Source organism: Trachurus japonicus, chromosome 17 (genome assembly GCF_045865225.1).
Source record: "Trachurus japonicus isolate A0001 chromosome 17, Traja_1.0".
NCBI classification, from domain to species: Eukaryota; Metazoa; Chordata; class Actinopteri; order Carangiformes; family Carangidae; genus Trachurus; species Trachurus japonicus.
Genome location: NC_140923.1, coordinates 19,354,111 through 19,374,390, shown reverse-complemented (window position 1 = coordinate 19,374,390; position 20,280 = coordinate 19,354,111). Strand labels below are relative to the sequence as shown.

General features: G+C 40.7%; 1 protein-coding gene across 9 annotated transcripts in view; it reads right to left on the bottom strand.

Annotated features, from left to right (window-relative positions):
- The window catches only part of tnr (tenascin R (restrictin, janusin)), a 163,586-nt gene that overhangs the window by 108,452 nt on the left and 34,854 nt on the right, over nucleotides 1-20,280 (bottom strand). For 7 of the 9 annotated variants that reach the window (XM_085804744.1, XM_085804750.1, XM_085804747.1 and 4 more), the window contains exon 2: nucleotides 586-639. The exons of the other annotated variants lie outside the window; for them this stretch is intronic. The gene's annotated coding sequence lies outside the window, so the exon portion shown is untranslated. The remainder of the gene's footprint in view (nucleotides 1-585; nucleotides 640-20,280) is intronic. 9 annotated transcript variants of the gene reach the window in all.

The window sequence follows — 20,280 nt, the reverse complement described above, 5'->3', positions numbered from 1 at the left end:
TGCTGAACAGGAGGATGACACACAAATTTAATACAGATGGTTTTTAAACTGCAGCAGAAGTTGAAAGTTAATACATCACCCCCCTCTGGAGTGAGCTACACGGTAAACCTATTGCAGGAAGAGTAATGGTGTCTCTAGATCACTGAGATATGCAGCACAGTGATTGCTCCTAAAGTATGTGCTCCTGTGCTATATGTGGCTAAAGAGGGTATCCAGGGACACACGCAGATAACAAATGGGCCTCAGCTTATCTGAAGAGAGAAAAGGGAAGTTCCAGCAACACTTCACACAGAAAACCCAAATAAAAGGGATTTAAGAAACATGAAAGACCTACAGGAAGAAGGTATGCAGCAGCCATAATCAAAGAAACATTAATATTTGCATTGAAAAGCAAAGTGAGTGATTGTTTATTTCATGTATTGTAGTCACGTCAGGCACCACGCAGAGTTGTTTTCATTGTTTGCTGCATGAATACATTTTTCCACATTTTTGCATACACTCATATACTATAGGAGGAAAGAATAACACATACACACAAAAATGCACAAAGGTATGCTAAAGCATGCATCAGAGGCTGCAACTCACCTTAAAAGCACCAACCGCAGTTGATCCGTTTGGGGTTAGCCCACTGGGTTGCAGCTGTAAAACACAAAGAGGAGAGGTTTCAGACATTTGAAACATGTCAACAACACAGAGGCTAAACTGTGCATAATCTGACAGTGCCACATTGTGTCCTGTGATCCTGTGATTGCTCCCTTCTGAGTAACCCCCACGCCCCCAATCAAACAAAACTGCACAAAAATACAGCTTGGCACATGGTATCAGAACACAGAAGCAGGAAAAAAATATTGATTAAATCGTATTATGATCCATTTTAAATGTATTTACTGTAACTATTGTAAACTAAACATTATTTACCATCACTCGTTATACTGCTGTGCAACCACATACAGCACTTTACATACACATGCATTGCAGCTAAGATAATTAGCATGTACTGTATAATGGTTTTGGAGGACAAAAGTGATGCTCATTTTACTCTTGAGACATGAGCCAGTACTTGATACAGACTCCTGATAGAGGCAGTGGATGACGTCATGGTTTTGTTTGTTTGTGTGTGTGCAACAGTGTGTGTGTGTGTGTGTGTGTGTGTGTGATCTAGAATTACTGCACACGACCTTTCCTGTTGAATAAGGCACTTGTCTTATGAGCTTCTCTCATCATCCTAATTAGGGTGCCATATTGTTCCAGTGCTTGGTCTTACAATCAGTGTGTAGACAAGTTTGAGTGTTTAATAAGCATATAGCTTTAAAATATCGGTGTCTCTGTGTGTGTACACAAACACACACACACACACACTGAATGATTTCAACTAACCTAAGGTCATGCTGCAGAGCTTCACACAAAAGCTGACTATTCCAGGCTATATTCAACATTAAACATTAAAGTGCAATCATTTACTTGTTCTGAAATTATTTTTTGCCTCGGTGTGTTTACAAGGTCAGACTTGAGTCTGAATTAAACATTTGTTTATGTCTTCTCAACTATAAAAACATAGCTAGAAAAGCAGACACAAAAATAAACATGCTGCAACAGAAATTAATATTCACAAGGACAGAGAGAGACGCTGACATACAGTAGACACTGTGGTGCTTTATGAAAGTTTGATTTTACATTAAAGTGAGAATAAACAAACAATTCAACATCTAGGTCAGCGAGATTGGATATCTGAGCTTGTTTCTGAGCCTAATTTAAAATGTTTTCAAGAAATAAATACAGGTATGTTACAACTGCAACCCACAGGCTCCAAATTAGAAAACAAAGAACATCAATGCAGCACAGAAGGGGCTCCATATTGAGGACATCTGATTTTCTCAAGACTAATTCTCACCAGACGATGGGTGGGCGCACATGTCCAAGAATTTGGAGGAAAAAAAATGTGGAAAAGAAGGCAAAGTTGAAGAACATTTGAGCTTTTGAGAGTTCTGCTGCACTAAGGTGTCCTGTGGAGTGACAGCTCACATCTTAGGTGCTGATAGATCCAACCAGCTTACTCTGCTGAAAATGAGACTTTAGAAAAAAAACACAGCTAACTCAATCAGTGGGATGAAACCACAGAATCAATTTAAAGTAAGGAAGATCAATTGGGAAAACTTAGATTTAGTTTCTTTTTAAGGGCATAAGGACTCGATACCTCTAAAAGCAGTTAGGTATAAGGTACCTGTATATGTTTCTGCCTCGATATATACAGTATGGGCATATTTTGTTTTTTGTAGGATGTATAAAACTAAGTGTTATCTATTGTTCTACTGCATTTGAGATGGCACAATGCCCGGGAAATCCGTTGGTGCATATCCCATGTCTCTTGCTTTGTTTAGTTAGGAAAGATAAAAATTGCTTCTAAATGACTCAGGGAGACAAAGACATAAATAAGGGGATTTACAGATGGTGATTATAAATTATAAATTCCATTATACAGAGAGGGAAAGGGAAGAGGGGGGGATCTGACAGTGCTGACATGAATCCAGTCACATCTGCTGTCGCAGCAGACAGTGCATTTGGTGAGTGAGTGAGGAGGTGTGAGAGTGTGTGTGTGTGTGTGTGTGTGGTTTCGGGGTACTCCTATTTTCACAGCTTTCAATTCATCATGTCATTCATTCCCCTGGACATTCACCAGCTTGGGGGAGAAAGTGACAGGACAAGAAAGGGAAATGAGAGAAGCAGAGTGTGGGAGGTGAGACAAAGAACAAAAATCAAAAAGATAAAGAGGGGAATAAGATGGTTGGATGATCTTCACACCATTCAAATCCCTGGAAACAGACGAACCACAGTGACATGCCCGCACTCATGACCAGAACACAGGCCTCCTTCGGCTGCTCAGCACCATTAAAGTCTGGCACTGGGAGTAGACAGCAGCTGCTGCATGCACCACGTTTTACACATGTACTCTGCGTGTTTGATAGCTGCCAAGATTGCTGCAAAGCACGGCCCTGCTCACCCACATGAACACACACACACACAAATCACGTATCACTTGCCTGTTTTTATCACCATACACACTGACATCTGAACAGGAAGCTTGTGAATTACATGTTTTTCAGAACTCGAGTGCAGTTGTTAATGTATGTAGAGGGAAAGCAACAGAAGAAATATACAGCACTGTTGGATGGAAATTTTCATTTAAACTTTTTGCGATAGAAAAATTTGAAATCATCCACATAACCAATTTGCATTTAATTATGTAAAAGCTATTGAATTCATTTCATCATAATTAGTCATCATCCTCTCAGGGAAAAGAAAAGCTCACACACTCTTAGCAGTTTCAATGAGAAATGTTACCAAAGTTTACTTTCTCTGGTGGATGGATTCATTACTGTCATTGCCCTGATCATTCAGACAGAGGTGCAGTGGCGCAGCGACGTAATTGCCAATTTTGAGAGGGAACTGACTGCAAATGATACAACTGTTTTATTCAAAGGGCAAGTAATGAGGATCACATTACTTTATGTCAGAAATGAGCCCGACACTGATTGTGTGAGTGGAAGAAGTTCACAGAGCACAGCAAGGTGTTACAGCTTATTGTCTAAGACAGCTGGAAGTATTTTGATAATAAGCTGCTGATTACACTGCAGATCAGCCACTCTGAGCTCTTTAAAGTTGATAAAAGGTTAAACCACCAAAGTTTTATGTGCATGGTTTTCAAATAGTTCAGGTCTAAATTGTGTAAATGTCAATAAATCTCCAGATTTTTCCAAATTTCCCAAGTTACCATTGACATCCTTGTGTGTTTTAGTTGTTTTGTGCTTGTCTTTCAGCTTTCTTACTTGTTACCTCATCCATTCTGCCCCCCTCTGTCTTCGCTAACATGACAAAGTGCAGCCAACATGTCACAGGAGCTGAAGGTATTGCACTATGCATATTTCCCAGGCCAGCACCAGACCCTTTCTCAGACGACAAACCTCTCAGCTATTTGTCCTCATTACAGAACAGCCTCCGACTGCCCACCGTCATCCCCCCACCCGTCCCTCAGGGGGGCTCTTTTCCACCCCTGCCTGGCATGATTCATTTTAACGACTGCCACTTTGCCCCCCTCCTCCACTCTACCCCACCCCATCAGCCCGGGCCGCCTATGCCTTAAACTCAGCTAGGCGAGTAAATCTGCCAACTTTAATTAAACTAGCTTCTTTTGTAGCGCTTTCTCTCTCTCTCTCTCTCTGTCCTCTTGTCCCTGATGACATAACAGTGCTGGGAACTTCCCTCTGCAGAGCTGACTCAAAAGGACTGACCCGTGGAAGAATGGAGGTGTGTTGCACTATTTTATGATGAGTTAGCAAGAAATAAGCCACATCTCATCTCATCGCCTCATCTTTTCGCTTTGACCTGGTTTCTTTTATTTTTATGGAGGTCACAGGGAGAGGTTCCACTTATAAAGAATGACTCTACATTATATACATTTGAAATATGCAACACGAGTCAATGAGTGAAATACATCATATGGTTAAAAGTGCATGGTGCGGTTTCTCCTGTGTGAGGAGTGACAAGTAACGACCTTGTTGTCTTTCAAGGTCAGCCTTTCTAGGGGAAATAACGATTTGTGAAGCCGAATCAATGAGCTCATTCAAGCCGTTTTCCTACAATATTGTTCAGGGACTAACTTTGGTGCCATTGATTAGCTGATTTATAGCTTGCATCTGTTCTGGGTTCGCAGTGAATAGAGTAGAGCTGCTCATTACAGGAGAACGATGGAGAGGAGAGGAGAGGAGAGGAGAGGAGAGGAGAGGAGAGGAGAGGAGAGGAGAGGAGAGGAGAGGAAAGGAAAGGAAAGGAGAGGAAAGGAAAAGAGCATAACAGAGTATCTTAAAAGTCTCTGATGCATTTCATTGTATCCATTTCACCAAAGATGCTGACAACACAACACAGCAAGAGTATGCAGAAAATATGAGAACAGGAAAAATGCAATTTAAATCTGTCTGTAACCAAGAAACTCACTCAAACTTCACTATGCTCTGAGGAAATTTGGGTTTGAGGGCTACAGTTGGAGCTCCAGGAAGCATGACAACCTCTGACCCAAAAATATATATTTTTCCATTATGCAATCATTACCAACATTGACGGGCAGCCCTCAGGAGATGCAGGACATTTCCTGATTGCCTGAGGAGGATTTTGTAATGGGCTCTGAACAGCAAACTTCAACAGTAATAATATAACATGCAGGAAAGACTTAAACCTCTTGCATCACCTCCCCTGTATATGACTGTTACCTCACTTAAGTGCTGTGGCTGCCAGTGTGAGTCTACTGCTGCAGTGCTGTTATCGCCTCATCCGTCTACACCGAGTTTGCCTTGGGTCATCAATAATTATAAATATCCATTGTTGCTGAGCGATCAGAAAAGTGAAGACTCGTAACCAGAAAACTGTCATGTGAGTTTGTCTAGAGAGAGAGAGAGAGAGAGAGAGCACTGGAAACCTAACCTTCAATGTTTTATCATCTTCTTTGTATAATACTGTACAATTACAGCCTTCAATTCAATTCAATTCAATTCAATTCAAAAAACTTTATTCATCCCCAAGGGATGAATAGGTTTTCGGCTATATGACGAAAGTGCACATGTAGACTTCACTTTCTCCATTAATAGCATGCATCTGCTAAAATGAATTTAACAAATAATCATAATTACAAATTGATTTACTTCTTTTTTTTTCACTTTTGTTAGTGAACATAGTGGTCAGATTTTGACTAGTGAGGTAACCTTAACATAAAAAAATAGGGTTGGCCTCCAAATCAACATCATTTCCTGCTTTGAGTAAGAGTGACCTGGCATGAAGGGTCAATCCCTATAGATTATAGGCATCTAAATCTACTAAATTTTTGGTACAGAATCTCAGACCAATTAAATCTGGTAGAATTTATCAGCAAATTAGGGCGCAACAATTATTTTCTTCTCCTGCTGCTTATTTTCTTGATTGATCAGTTAATTATCATCTGCTATGAAATTTTGAAAACTCCCGTCATAATTTCCTGAAGGCCAAGGAAACACCATGAAACTTGACATTATAATAATTTGATCATTAAAATAACTGCCAGTCGATTGACAAATCGGTTAAAACCATTAATCATTTCAGCTCAACAGTAAATTATCTTCACCCCCCATCTGTGAGAGCAGGAAGTCAGCCCAGACTGGATGTATTGAGATGAGAGCTGCATAGGCCTGCCATTCAGCCTTGCTGCTAATTTCACCCAGTGGTCACTTGTAACACAGCATTTTAAAAGGTTTAAGAATAATTTTATTTACTTTATCACAATGTAAAGTTGTAGGGCAGAGGAAAGCACGGACCGGGCTAGCATGGGAGACAGTAATGAAAACAAAACGGAAAACATGAAAGCAAATCCAGAAGCCATTTTTGAGTCCAGAGCACCCAGAGAATCATCCATGGCTGAGACAGAGAAAACCTGTAATGTATGCATGTTCTCTCTCTGGGCCCAAAAATGTCACAGCCTGAGGAAGCTTGAGAGATTTTTGAGCCAGATGCGTTTGGCAAGCAACATACATCAGAAAAATAGGATTGCAGCACTGTATCCAGTTATTTCCATGCATCTGTGCCTTAAACTGGTAGCAGGCCTGGTGAAAATATTACAGTGTTATTCTGGGATTACATCAAATACTTCACTCTGTGGCACTGATGGCACAATCTGTACAATCTGCCCGTCTCTAACCCCTCTGAAACTCTTTTTCTCCACCTGACTCTACCTCGCTCCTCTCCCTCTCCTTTCCTTTTTTCTTCCACTCACAAAACAGCCACTAGCTGTACTAATATACCGTCCGCCCTCTTCCTTCTTTCTTTTCTTCTCCTCTCTTATTTCCTCTCCTTTCTCTCCTATGTGCACCCCTGAAGGGGTTGTCTGTCTCCTAACCAGCTAAAGCAAGGCTTCCACTGGTCTGTGCCTGGCCCCTATTATCAGAGCATGACAAGGAGCTGCAGTGTCGACTTGTCAGCCTAATAAACATCCTTTATGGCACCCGCCTGGGTGTGTTTTGAGAGGAGTCAGCCAGCCACCAAGCAGTGGACCATTGATTTCATGGCACACAGCGTTTACACTTCCACCCGTCTATTATGCACTGGACAGGATGCAATTGTTTTGCCACGCACAGCCATACTCATGACACTCACACTCCTAGAGGCTTTCCGTTTTGTTTGAGATGTTGTTATAGAAAGAAAAGCAGAAAAGGAAAAGAGGGAGAATTAAAGAGGTTTCCGACATGGGTCAAGTATGTCAGCACCGAGGGCAGAAGAACTTTTAATCGCTTTTTTGAGATCTTTACATAAGATTTTCTGTAACTTTTTTTTCAAGGTCAAGGTCAATAAAACTTTCACATTTTCCCTTTCTTTCCAATCGTATCCCTTGTTTTTCTTAGTGCGGGAAAGGTGAAGGATCATATAGAAGTGGAGCAAGGCATTAAAGCACTTCAATAGTATACCCCCCCACACTTTTCTCTTCTGGCACCTCCGCCGTTCCTCTATGTGACTGACAACATTAACTGTTCCAAAACCAACTGAGAGGGACAAAAGGAGGAGTAGAATAAAAGAGAAAAAGAGTGAAAGAGAATCCTCCACTTGAGTGTAAGTGGAGCATTGGTTCAGCACCACGGACAGCAACATTTCTTGACTACCAATCACGGAGAAGAACTGGAGTGAGAGAGCCAAAAACAAAACGCTCCTATTTAACCTTTGTCCACTCGCATGCTATAAATATTTATAACAGGTGGGCAGGCGGATACGTCATCTCGGCAAACAATCAGCTCAGACTCAGACTGAAAGTTCATTAATATCAAACGCAGGTCTGGAAAAAAAAAACATAAAATATTCATCTAATGCTTCACATGGCATAAAGCGGACATGTGCTGTTTTGTCTTTCAAGCTACGAATCAGTCAGTGGATCCTACCATCGTTTAAAATAGATGTGAGAGCCTTTGTGAGGCCTTTGATCTTTTTTTATTGTTATTGTTTTTGGCAGTAAAAACATCTCTCAGCTGAGAGCATAATGCATTGTGAGGCCAGTGCCTGGTTTTATTGAATGTTCACAGAGCTTGTTTATTGATCTATGATCAGTGACAAACAGGTCACCTTGGTCATCAGTTATAGCAACACGGATGACGAAAACCTGTTTATATCACTTATGTCAAGACAGTTTGATAAATACAACCCAGGAGGGAAGACTACTGGGAGCTGGGTAAGCTACTTTATATTATCAGCAACCTATGAGGAGCGAGCATGCAGAGGTCACATTCAGTCTAATGTAGCTTTGATTGTATTTGCTATCTTTTGAACTGTCCGTCTGTCACGATACAATGCAATCAGCAAAGCCGGAAGAGGAGCAGAGCTTTGTGAAACAACAGCGGTGAGACAGGCAAACCTGCCAACCCATAAAACTGTCAGAGCGACCTTCACTTACCCTCAGTATTGATGGTCCAATCATATAGAGAATATGAATTAGTACCTTCAGGGATTTCTTAAAATGGGGCATAATTCTTGGATATCTCTTAAGAAAGAGAAATAAATCAGGGTGTGACTTTATGGCATCGCCCAGAGAGCTGCAGAAGATGAATTTCAAAAACATGTTTTCCTCACTCATCCCAACTGTATAAGATGTTGTGGTCAGAATAGTGATTAGGACATTTACTTCGCTGACTACAAGCCCTGAACACGTAAAAAGCAGATACATCTTGTCTGTATGTTATTTTTCTCTTCCCTTGGTAACAACTATGACAAATCACATGATTTGTAAGGATAATACATTTTCTGAGTATAAATTCTGATTCTGTTAAATTGTTAGTCACCATCTCAGGCATCCGTCTTGTAAATTGAAGGCTCTGCTAAAAATCTGGGCTCCCCGTGAGGAAAGCACAATAATCTGCCCCCTCTTTCTGCTCAGACCATAGATGTATTCTTCACCCTATCAGAAAGTTTCTGGACTTTAGGTAACTTTTGGTAATTTGGATGAAAACTTGGCTACACTGTTGTAGTCTTTATCTGGTTAAAAACAAAAAAATAAATAAATCTGAGGCGTAATGGAAGTAAAAGCTAGAGACTTTTTCACTACAGAGTCATTTTGCATTAGATTATCTGTCCTCCTGACATGAAAGCATTATAAAAACACTGCCAGTGGCTCTGCTCTCCCCCTCTTTGTTCAGCTTTTCTATTCACCGTCTTTAGCGGTTCCCTCTATAAATAGATGTCAGTGTCCATTACTGTTTCTGGACTCCTGAAAGACCCTGTTGTACTTTCCTCTCTGAGCCCATCAGTGCTTTCAGACAGTGAATGTGAACCTGTTTTTTACCTTGTTGTCTACTTGTCATGTTGTGTAACTGTGTTCCCCTGTTACTGTATTGTATTTATGTCCTGGGACTCCGGATGGAAATTAGCATCGATGCTATAATCCGGCACATTTACATGTTTCTTATATGTACATTGATGTGCGATGTCCCAGTCAAATAAACAAATAAAGTAAAGTAAAGTAATGTACCGTACAAACTCTAATATTTTATTATTATTATATTATTTTGAGTCCTGTGTAGGGCTGCCATCACAAATTAGTTGAAGAGAAGTTGCTTTGGAAAATGGTGGACAGTGATGCACAGTGAGTAGTTTGCGTTTAGTGGTGTGAAACATGCACAGCCCCCCCATTATGTTCCTTTAAGATTTATGTAAAAGTCAATGGGCTTGAAAAATAAATGGCTCTGTCTTTATTTCAAATTACTCAGTGGGCAGCGACGTTGCTACAGAACAATTATTTGTATTATCAATTCATCACAGTTAAATGGATAATTTGTTGACTTATTCAGGTTCATCCTTAAATTAGACCTTATGTTTTTTTTTACCAACAGACTACATTTTTATATTTTGAATGGAAAAAATGTAATTCGAATTGAAATACAACAACCTTTAAACTGTCCTTTAAAACTAAACTAAACTAAACAACTAAAAACAGAGCTACTTGAGATCAACTTAAGAGGGAGGTATGTGTCTATGTGGGGACATGCTCTGAAGTTTCACTGGGAGTACACAGACCAAACCAGGAAAGTCAGAGATTGGTGTTTCATCTGCTTTACTTTTTTCTTTTTTTTCTGTTTATTTTTTGTGGCACTGTGGAGACTGAGTTTTCTGCTATTTATTGTAGCATTATGAAGGCAAGCAGGCAAGCCTGCATGGCACACTCAGACAAAAACCATTTGATTTTCCTCCTGCACACAGAGCATCTCTCTCATGACTCACATAATGAGCTTTCATTCTGTATTTTAAAAGCAAAGATCAGGCCAAGACAACAATGGACTTAACATTATGTTTGTCAGAAGGATGGATAAAAGGGAAAATTTAAAATGCTACTGTATTCTTTGTGGGGCATAGGGCATGTTCCTTCTATAATTGAATGATTCTGGATATGTGATGCATTATCTGTGATTAAGGCACACAGACTGAATATAAATCAGTAAATAAAACACAAGTCAGAAACTAGATAAATGTATTGCTTGTCACAACATAAATGTGGGAACGATGAGAAAATTGTACGCATGCAAATAATCATCAAGAAAATGTTTTGTGTACAGTAAATTTGTTTTTTGACAGTGTTGTCAGTGTCTGCAGTTGAGTGTGACAGCTTGGGAATCACGGTGACAGGGGCAGGATTTAACTGGAAAGCATACTTTTTTATTTTCTTAGTTTTAAATCCAATCCACTGGCAACTCGCCTGCTCATCTGCTCAAACCTGACACACAGCACTGCTGTCAAGAAACAGCCCAGCACAGCTGGTGGGACCACAGTACAGCACCTGAATATGGACAGGCTCGGCCAGATCTGCAACAGTATCTTCAGAGCCGCCCCCCCTCCCTACACGCAGAACACGCGCTGTGCATATAGGGCCCCACGATCCATTGGGGGCCCCATTTTGCACGAGGGGACGCATTATGTGGAAAGGATGCGCATCGCAGAGAGAACCATGTCAGCCCGAGGCAGGAGAGAAAAAAAAGAGACGGGTAATCTGACACTGCACGCGTTGCCGCAATGATTGACAGCAAGCAGCATCTGACCAATCAGTGGTCAGATGCGCCGTCAGGCAGTTGGAGAGCTATAGGGGGAGAGATGGCCTCCAAACATCAGTATGAATCAGGAGCAAGCAAAAGAAAAAAAAAGTCAAAACAAGAGGAGGCTCGTGCTTCACTTTAGTATGTTGTTAAAATAAAAATGTAAAACTTTGTGGCATAAACACTTCAGCTGCTCATTAGACAGAAGAGAGGGAAATTCTGTCTAGAAGTCGACTGGAGATGAAAAGCACACATGCTTGTCCCATTGTTGAAAGAGGCTGTTAATAGCCTATACAGTAGTCTTGAATACTCGAGTACTACTTGAATAGTGACAGTACAGTGAAATACGTATTTATGAAAGCAATATTTGATTTTTGCTAATAAAAAGCCAAATAAGTTACATACTGGGGCTTTAAAACCAGAAAAGGACACAAACACGATTCTGACTTTGACTAATTCTGTACTCTTACTGACAGGCAGACAATTTGTGAGGCGTATGTTTAGAGATTCCAAAGTTCAATTCACTACAACGTTTGAGTCATTGTTAACGAGCACTCTGTCATCCAGTCCGCTATTTGAAAAGAGTCCCAGATGAACATCCGTTTCAAATTTACAAAAGCTTGATGAATGGCTCTTTTGACATTGTTAAACTACAGTTTCATTGATCTTAAATGTTGACTTATTGATTGACAGGATGATTAATGAGCACGGGTGGGGAGACGAGGGGTTGATCAGGTTTAGATTAATTTCAGGCCTTGTTAGAGGAAAATCTAGCAAATGCTATTAAAAATTGCTTCATATCTGAAAACCTTCGATACTTGAGACTTGAAAGGCATTGTCACTTTACGTTTGGACAATCAGTGACTTTGTGAGAGAAAATAGCGAGATGCCATTTTAATCAAAAACTGGATATTTCATTTTGTAGACACATGCCTCATATCCTGTATCTTCCACATGCCAGAAATTAAATCCTGAAGCTGCTCCATTCATTGACAGTGATTAAGGGGCCATCTCAGTTAACACACCAACAGCAGGTCAATTTTATGGGCAATATGGACAGATATTGTACTTCGGAGTGCGAACATAATTCAGTTTGTCCTCAATTCACTATCAAATGGCAGGCTTCAGAGTTTTATTTGTTTATTATGTGGAACTGCACCATCTAATATCTGATTGACTTTTTGATACAAGGTCACTGCAGTCACAAAGCCAAAGCCACTGTGGCAGCCAAGCTCTCATTTTAATCATGCTACATTATTTCAAAAGGTCCATTAACTCGCCCACATCACATGTATCTGGCTCCAACATCCCACGGAAAAGAAACACGGACTGTGGCCACACGTGGATCCTCCTCTGAGAGGAACATAAGATCAATGAGAGGACTTTTTTTTAAACAGCAGGGTTGTCCTCCAGCCAGAGGAAGAAATGATCTATGTAGATCTCATTAGCCCCCTATGATGACAGACGTACGACCAAATGATTAATGGCCAGCTGGAGAAACAGGAGAATTATTGACGTGACCTTTAGGGATGCCTCTGTTCAGGAGAGAACAGACCCTGGCCCTCCACTGAAATGATCCACTTTGGCATTTCCATCTTGTCCCCTTTTGCCTTCCTCTCTTTCTCAATATAGACACACGTGTCTTGAACGCCGTCCAGGAAACCCATAACACGTTATTGTCTGCCCCGGTCATTTTTTGTACTTTCGAAAATAAGGAATATATGATAAAATTGTTCCAAGAGGTCTGACGTTTTGCACAAGGATTCATATTATTCTGTCCGTGTTACAGTATTCTCTCAGTATTATTCTGTACTCAAAGCGTCCATAAAAGTGCTAAATTCAGCTTTAATGAAATCGTGGTTGAATAGTCATCTGCCAATTGGATTTTATGGACACATCCTTTGTGGGAAAAAAAGAAAGTGAAAGTCAATAATGGCAGACAGTGTCATCTCAGATGATGGGGTTTTAATGATGGGGAGCCATCCAGTCACCTTTCCACAACCCCCAGAGATAAAAGACCACCGACAGTGAGCAGGAACATTGAAGGAATTAATTCAACATTGTGTCTGTGTGTGTGTGTGTGTGTGTAAGACTGTGTGGCAGTGGGGGCAGTGGAGTGCAGGTAGGTGATGTAGATAAGAAATAAAAAAAAGAAAAGATAGGAGAGGTGTGTGAGGAGGAAGCCAAGGAAGACACAAGACGACAATCAGTGAACTATCATCCCTGTACATTTCCATTACGTACAAGAAAAAATTGTACAAAGAGGGGCATGAAGCAGTGAGGAAGGGATAATAAAAGAGGTAAAGAGGTGGAGATGGTATGGAAAAGTGGGGGGAGGGAGGTGCAGGAGAATGGATGAAAATAGAAAGATGTGGAGGAAAATGACGGGCTCAAAGGGGAGAAAAAAGACAGATGGCAGATATAAGGGCCAAAAGACGGTCAACGATGAAGATGAGGAGATGGCGAGGAGCATTAATGAAGGTGGAGTGGTGGGTGAGAAAATTCACTGTCATAAGCTGTTAACAATTAATTGGTTTGAACACACAGATGTTTGCATTTGCCTGGGGCCTATACTTACTGTACCTCTGCTCTTTCCTTGCCTTCCCCGGCGGTCCATATCATAATCGATTGTGGAGCTGCTGCCCGATTCATCTAGCTCACTCTGAACATCCTGACCAGCAAAGCCTCAACTGGAGGGACTCGAGAGCTTCAGGGTCATTGATTTGACTTTCTCCAAAGGTGGTGCATAAAGTATTTTTAACAAGTCAATATGCAACACACACAGGAGCAGAAACTCGCCCTATTTTACTTTTAATCAGTGCAAATATATGCCTGTTCTGCTGAATATTAGATGTTTTCCATTTTTCATATAGTGTGCATATAAATACCTAATATGAAACAAAAATAAATTGGCAATGTCACATTTGCAAGTCACCTAGTTTTCATTTCTGGATGCTGCTAATTTTTAAAAGGCTATTTTTGCATCTTTGTGCGACCTGTTTGAGGTTTAGCCATCTGCTTGCCACAACTTCCATGCAAAGCTTGTGATCATGCAGCACAACTTAACAAGTGAGGAAATGTCAAGGTTACAGGGAAAAGGTCTGGTACAAACAGATTATAGGAGGAGCATATCAAGGGTTTGAGGCAAATTTTGTTCCTCCTCGACACAACTAGTTACAAAATTAATAATACAGTAAGAGAAAGAATAGCATTAGAGAACAGCAGCCTCCCCTCAAGAAGCAGAACTACTGTCCAGAATATAAAGCAGCTTTACAGAATAACTCTAACAAAACATTAAAACTAACTAGGCTGCATGTGAGGAAGAGGTCCTCGCTCAGACGTACGATAAGAATATTCAACTCTTTAAATATGATCCTATTTTTAAAGCATGCAAACGGGAAAAGTTGTGATGAGACTGTGGATGCACCAAACCTACAAATTTACAGTTTATCAGATAATCATCAATGTGGCCGTTGACAATACACAATGAGCAAGCTAGTTTATCAATGAACCCTTAAAGGAACCAAACTGGAGGAATGTCTTAGGCCATTAACTGCAAATTGAGTATACTTTGCATTATTGTTAGGCTAACAATTTTCCAGGTGGACGGTGTGGCTTTCTTTTATTTCACAGTGTTTTGTAAATGATCAGCTGGCGGACATGAAACTGTTTAACATAACAAAAATCCACCACATTTTGTCCCATTTTATTATCATTGTCTGGCCCTGAGGCTGCCTCAACTCAAATTTCATTCAGCTCCTTGGCGCTGTATTCAAGGACATCTTTTAAAAAGAACCGACTTAGCAACAGCTAAAAACTGTCATTATATAGAATCCTACGAATTTGGTTTGCTTTTTCATAAAAAATGTGCTACCATGGGCGCAGTTCATAAAATTGCTGCTTCAATGACCAACCTGCTCCAACTCAACAGCCAGAAAACGGAAGTCATTGTCATTGCTCCTAACTCTCCGCTTCACAAGGTTGCGGATCTCGTCCTCTCAGTGGATGGCGTCTCCACCTCGCTGTCCACGGAGGTCCGCAACCTTGGTGTCATCCTGGACTCAACCCTTTCATTTGATTCACACATTAAATCTGTCATCAAATCTGCCTTCTTTCACCTCAGAAACATCTCCAGACTCAGGCCATCACTCTCTGATTCTGTTGCTGAAACCCTCGTACACGCCTTCATCACCTCACGTCTGGACTACTGCAATGCCATCCTCCATGGGGCCACCAATAAAACTCTGGACAGGCTTCAACATGTGCAAAACTCGGCTGCCAGGGTTCTCACCCGCACCAAACCCTGGCAGCACACCACCCCCACCCTCCAACAGCTGCACTGGCTCCCCATCAAATATCGAATAACCTTCAAACTTCTCATCCTCACCTACAAATCCCTGCATTCACTGGCCCCTCAGTATTCAACCGACCTCCTTCATGTTCACCATCCCTCACGGAACCTGCGGCCTGCCAACCTGGGTCTCCTCACCATCCCCCGCACAAGCAGATGCACCTTTGGGAGCAGGGCCTTCAGTGTGGCAGCTCCCACTACATCTCCGCCAAGCCCGAACCCTGGAATCCTTCAAATCTCTGTTGAAGAGGCACTTGTTCTCTCAGGCCTTCGCCTGCTAAATTTGTTGTCTTGTTATTTTCTTGTGTTATTGTTAAGCATCCTTGGGTGTCTTGAAAGGCGCTATAAAAATCGAAATGATTATTATTATTATTACAACACTATTTCCAGAAAGCTGGTTATTTACTGTATAAGGTGGGTTTGTGTGATTAATAATCTCAAGATAGGCTTTCAGAAAAACAAGTACTAAAGCTTACTTGATTTTTAGCTTGGAGCTATACCGTGATCTATTGTAAGGCTGTAAAACTTTATTTGAAGTGTATTTTTATTAAGCTATTCTCATGTCCAGTCTCCCAGAGGCCATCGTGCTTATTGACAAGCGATACGGGAGCGATATGTCTTACCCTTCAATATAATGGGAGGCCTGGGGCTTACTGGTGTGCTCTGCCAGCTCGGACACGCTCCGTAATATTTCTGGCGTCGTGAAATTGAGTGCAGGTCCCAGCTGTGTCGTATCAACATCTCTGTCTTTCCATCCATCTTTTCTCGCTCTTTCATTCACTGTTAAATAGAGATGAAGAAGCAATACCACAACAAAGAGTGTAGGGCTTCGTTTCATCTGCTCAGTCCTGAAGAGTGCAGCTTTATCCAGGGAGGGCTTTCAGGGCTTTCAATTTCGAAAAGGCTCGATGGGCAAGTGTTACTGTAGATATGCTGTCCGGCCTTTGAAAAGAGCCAAGATAAATTAAGCCATGCTGGTTAGTTGTGTGCTCCCACTACTGTTTAATCAAAGCCCCACTGTATGTCAATATTTTTGAGATCTTTTTGCTATTATTTTATCGTTTTTTTTGTTTTTGCTATGACTCTTACAAAGCCAGTTTTATGAAAAGAGATGAACGCCCTTTGCCAATGACAGGTACCCAATGAGAAATAACGTTATATCAAGAATTGACAAACAACAAGAGTGACAACTCAGTCAAAGCTGACAGATGACCACGCAACCATGCACCTTTCAAGAGATTTACCCCACTAATAAATAATGAATGTTAGTAAAAAATAATGATATAAAAGGTCTGTGAAGGAATTCAGTGGGAAGCAAGGTAATCCAGGCTCCAGTGTGATGTGGTGATAACAAGGAAAGGTTGTATGGGTTAACGTTATAAAAATCCAAAAGGACAAATAAATCAGATCTCTAAGCTATTCTTATGTACACAACTGATAACACACTCTTCACAGGTTTACACTACAAAGCAAGTTTGTTATCTGGCTTCACAAACTGCAATCACATAGTTACACACTCCATTCAGTCTGTCTCTGTTGCACAGTAGCATGACACTGATAAGCAGAAGCAAACTAAAATGGCTTTGAGATGTTTTAAGTCAAAAGGAAAAAAACGAGGAAGACAGAAGGGTCGGAGGGGGCCCTGAAGAGAATTACACTCCCAATACACTGTCCTACTACAATGATAAGGGTCACTCAAAATTAAAAAAAAGTCATCAGGTGACACAAAAGGAATTTGTCTCTTCCATTCACTCCAGCGCTCCAAAAGACAAACAATCCATGCACCAAGCTTCTACGAATGATGACAGCGCTCTTCTTGAGAATTGACACTAAATTGTGATTTTATATGAATTGAACTTTTATCTTAAACATACAGTAACTTGCTTCAGGGCCGGTTAGGTTTGCAGCAAAGTTACCATGACAATATAGCCTGTAGGGCTGTAGCCGATATCCGAGTACTCGCGTACACGCTCGGCTTGGGTGGCATCCGAGTGCCATTTCACTACTTGGATGGAAGGACATATCATGATTAAAATTTTTGCCATTTCGCCCAACCCTACTTGTAATCCAACAAAGTTTCCCTTAGTAAACAAATGTAATCATTAATGTCAATCCTTCGCTTGCACTTGCTATGACAAACACAAGTTAAGAAGTGGACAATGGGTCGATGGAGCTGATAAATGGCTCCTCTTGCTCCCGTGAAAGGTCAAAGCTTTTATTATTTACAACACTGGATCTTTGTCATGGCTCAGTGACACTGACCTTGCAAAGTCCCCAGGTCTCCCCGTCTGTCAATTATTGGGGAGTGTATGGGTCTTCATATTCTCTCCACACTGAAACACTAAAGGTTCACAGTGCAAATATCAGCATGTTCATCTGCACTTGCACACACGTACTGTATAAGCACATTGCACAACATGCATATAAAGATGATGGGGCATCCAACAAACTTGATAAAAGTAAAAAAAAAAATACACTGAATTTTCTGGTGCACACAAGAGTTGTGGCAAAAAGCCCATAATCAGGTTGGAAAGGCAGCTACTACAATTGCAGTGTGTGTCACGCTCTCCCTCTGATGCTGCTGCTTTTGAATAACCTCAACTATTGACTATAATTACTGGCTTTTATAAGTGCTTCTGCAAGGATTAAATATTGGTGTGTTTCTTTTTTTTTAATTCTTTCCCTCTAGTGAATTTATGTGCATACTGAACTTGCTATAACACCTTGTATTTGAACAAGTATAATGCATTGTCTGACATTGTGGTAACAGTATTAAGATGAAGGTCGAATAGGATAAAGAAGATAAAGATATAGTACTGTATGTGTTATATTCAATACATCAACATTTCATAAAGAAAATACGTACCTTTCTATAATGTCATCAAATGACAGGTTTACAAGGGAAGTGAAAATTAGACATCAATCCTGCTGGCATGAAAATAGAGCTCGAAAGCACTAAAAAAATGTTTCCAGTGACACTAAACACCATGTGTGCTTTTCAGTCACCCACACATACACTTTACACGATTAAGTATAATTCAGGACCAATAATGGCAGTAATGTGGTGCCTTGCTAGATTACTTTGGCTAGTTTCTGAATACAAGGTATCAATCATCCACCCTGTCCCTCCACTCCGTTCATCTAATGCCGTTGTCTATGGTTGATGATTCACGATAATGATAATTTTAGGATTTGTCTAATGATACTGGTGAGACGAGCAATCCCCGCAGACTGATGCTGCACCCTGTCATTATGTACGAGGCCACCGCAGTTCACATCGGCTGAATCTTCAATGTCAAACCCCTAGGTGTTGTTTTGATTTGGGACAAAAACATGTCCTTGATGAGTTATACCCTTTGGATTTATGGGTTGCGTCCAGCTGCCTGCAACACTGAAAAATGGCAAATCAGCATATAAATGACTCCGTTATTGAGAGTGCTAAGAAAAACATCAACCCACAAGTCCATTATATTAATTGGAATCGCCCTCGCCATGGCAAGCAATGGCTCCAGTCGGAGTAGGGTCGAGTGGTGATAAATGAAAGGCCGGAGTATGAATATAGCCTTGGCCAGTGATATAGCAGAACATGTGAACAACTGCTCCCCTTTTCTTTATACTGACCTTGTAATTAATCAGAAAGAGGCCGGGATGGAGGGAAATGTGTGGGAGTTAGGGAGGAGCAGGATATAAGCCCCCTAAGAACAGACTACACAGGGAAATCCTAGGTAAACACCGCCGTCGTCCACAGTGCTTCTTAAATGATGTTGATAGAGAGATGAAATATCACAGGGATCAGGGGTTTATCACTTTAAACCGAGAATGCTATGCGACTTGGGAATCTAGCTCGTGTTTGTTTGTTGTCACAGTTAGTAACTGTGTTTCGAGCTTAGAGCTGAGGACAGCGGTGTCAGGTTCGGGGATGAGCATCAGCGTCAGATTTAAGCTTTTCAAATAAACACCCTGAGTGTTTTAAGTGTCATTGACAGCCAGAGAATTGCATTTTCTTACACTTTTTGTGTTGTTAATTGAGCATTAGGGCTGTCAGAATGAACTTCGCTATTATAACAGAATTCGAATTACCGTATTTTAAAAATGAGAAAATTTTAAGGTGGAAACTGACATTAGAACGTGTGCCTTCCACAACAACGCAAATTAACGTTGTGCGTCACGATGTTCGGGGCAGTAACCATGTTGATAAAATAAACAGTTTTGTTGTTGTGCAACGTAGAGCTGCAGCTTCAAATTTACGAGCACACCTACACTACATGCACACCTTTTTTTTTTCATTGATCGATCCATGTGCCAATCCTTGGGGAGCGATCACCTGTGATCCATTGCACCACTACTTATGATAATATATCTATTTCCCTTGAAGTTTTATATTGAGTTGGTAAAACTTAAGTGTGTTGCAAATGTTACATGATAGATTTTGTTGGAATGCCCTTTAATGGATGTGGGACGTAATAATAAGCTGATATAGGTGTATATAATGAGCTAAAAAAAAACAACATTAAAAATTTGAATATAATTTGAATATTTAACATAAGAAACATTAGAAATTTTAATCTGATTTGGGGGGAAGATTGACAGCCCTAGTGAGCATTCACTGCAGTATCCAGACTCAAAAAGCATGTTTTTACCACTGTGGCAGTGCAAGTAGTCATTCACTGTAGCCCTAGTACTAGTGTTTTATGTGGCCCTTACTGATAAACATATGTAGTGTCTGCCAAATATAGGCATTTGGGGCTGTATTGAATACTATGATATGTAAGGGTTATTGTAGCTGACCGACACCCACACAAAAGTACACAGTCTTCACAGAAACTCCAGAAATGAATCAAGGTCCAAATG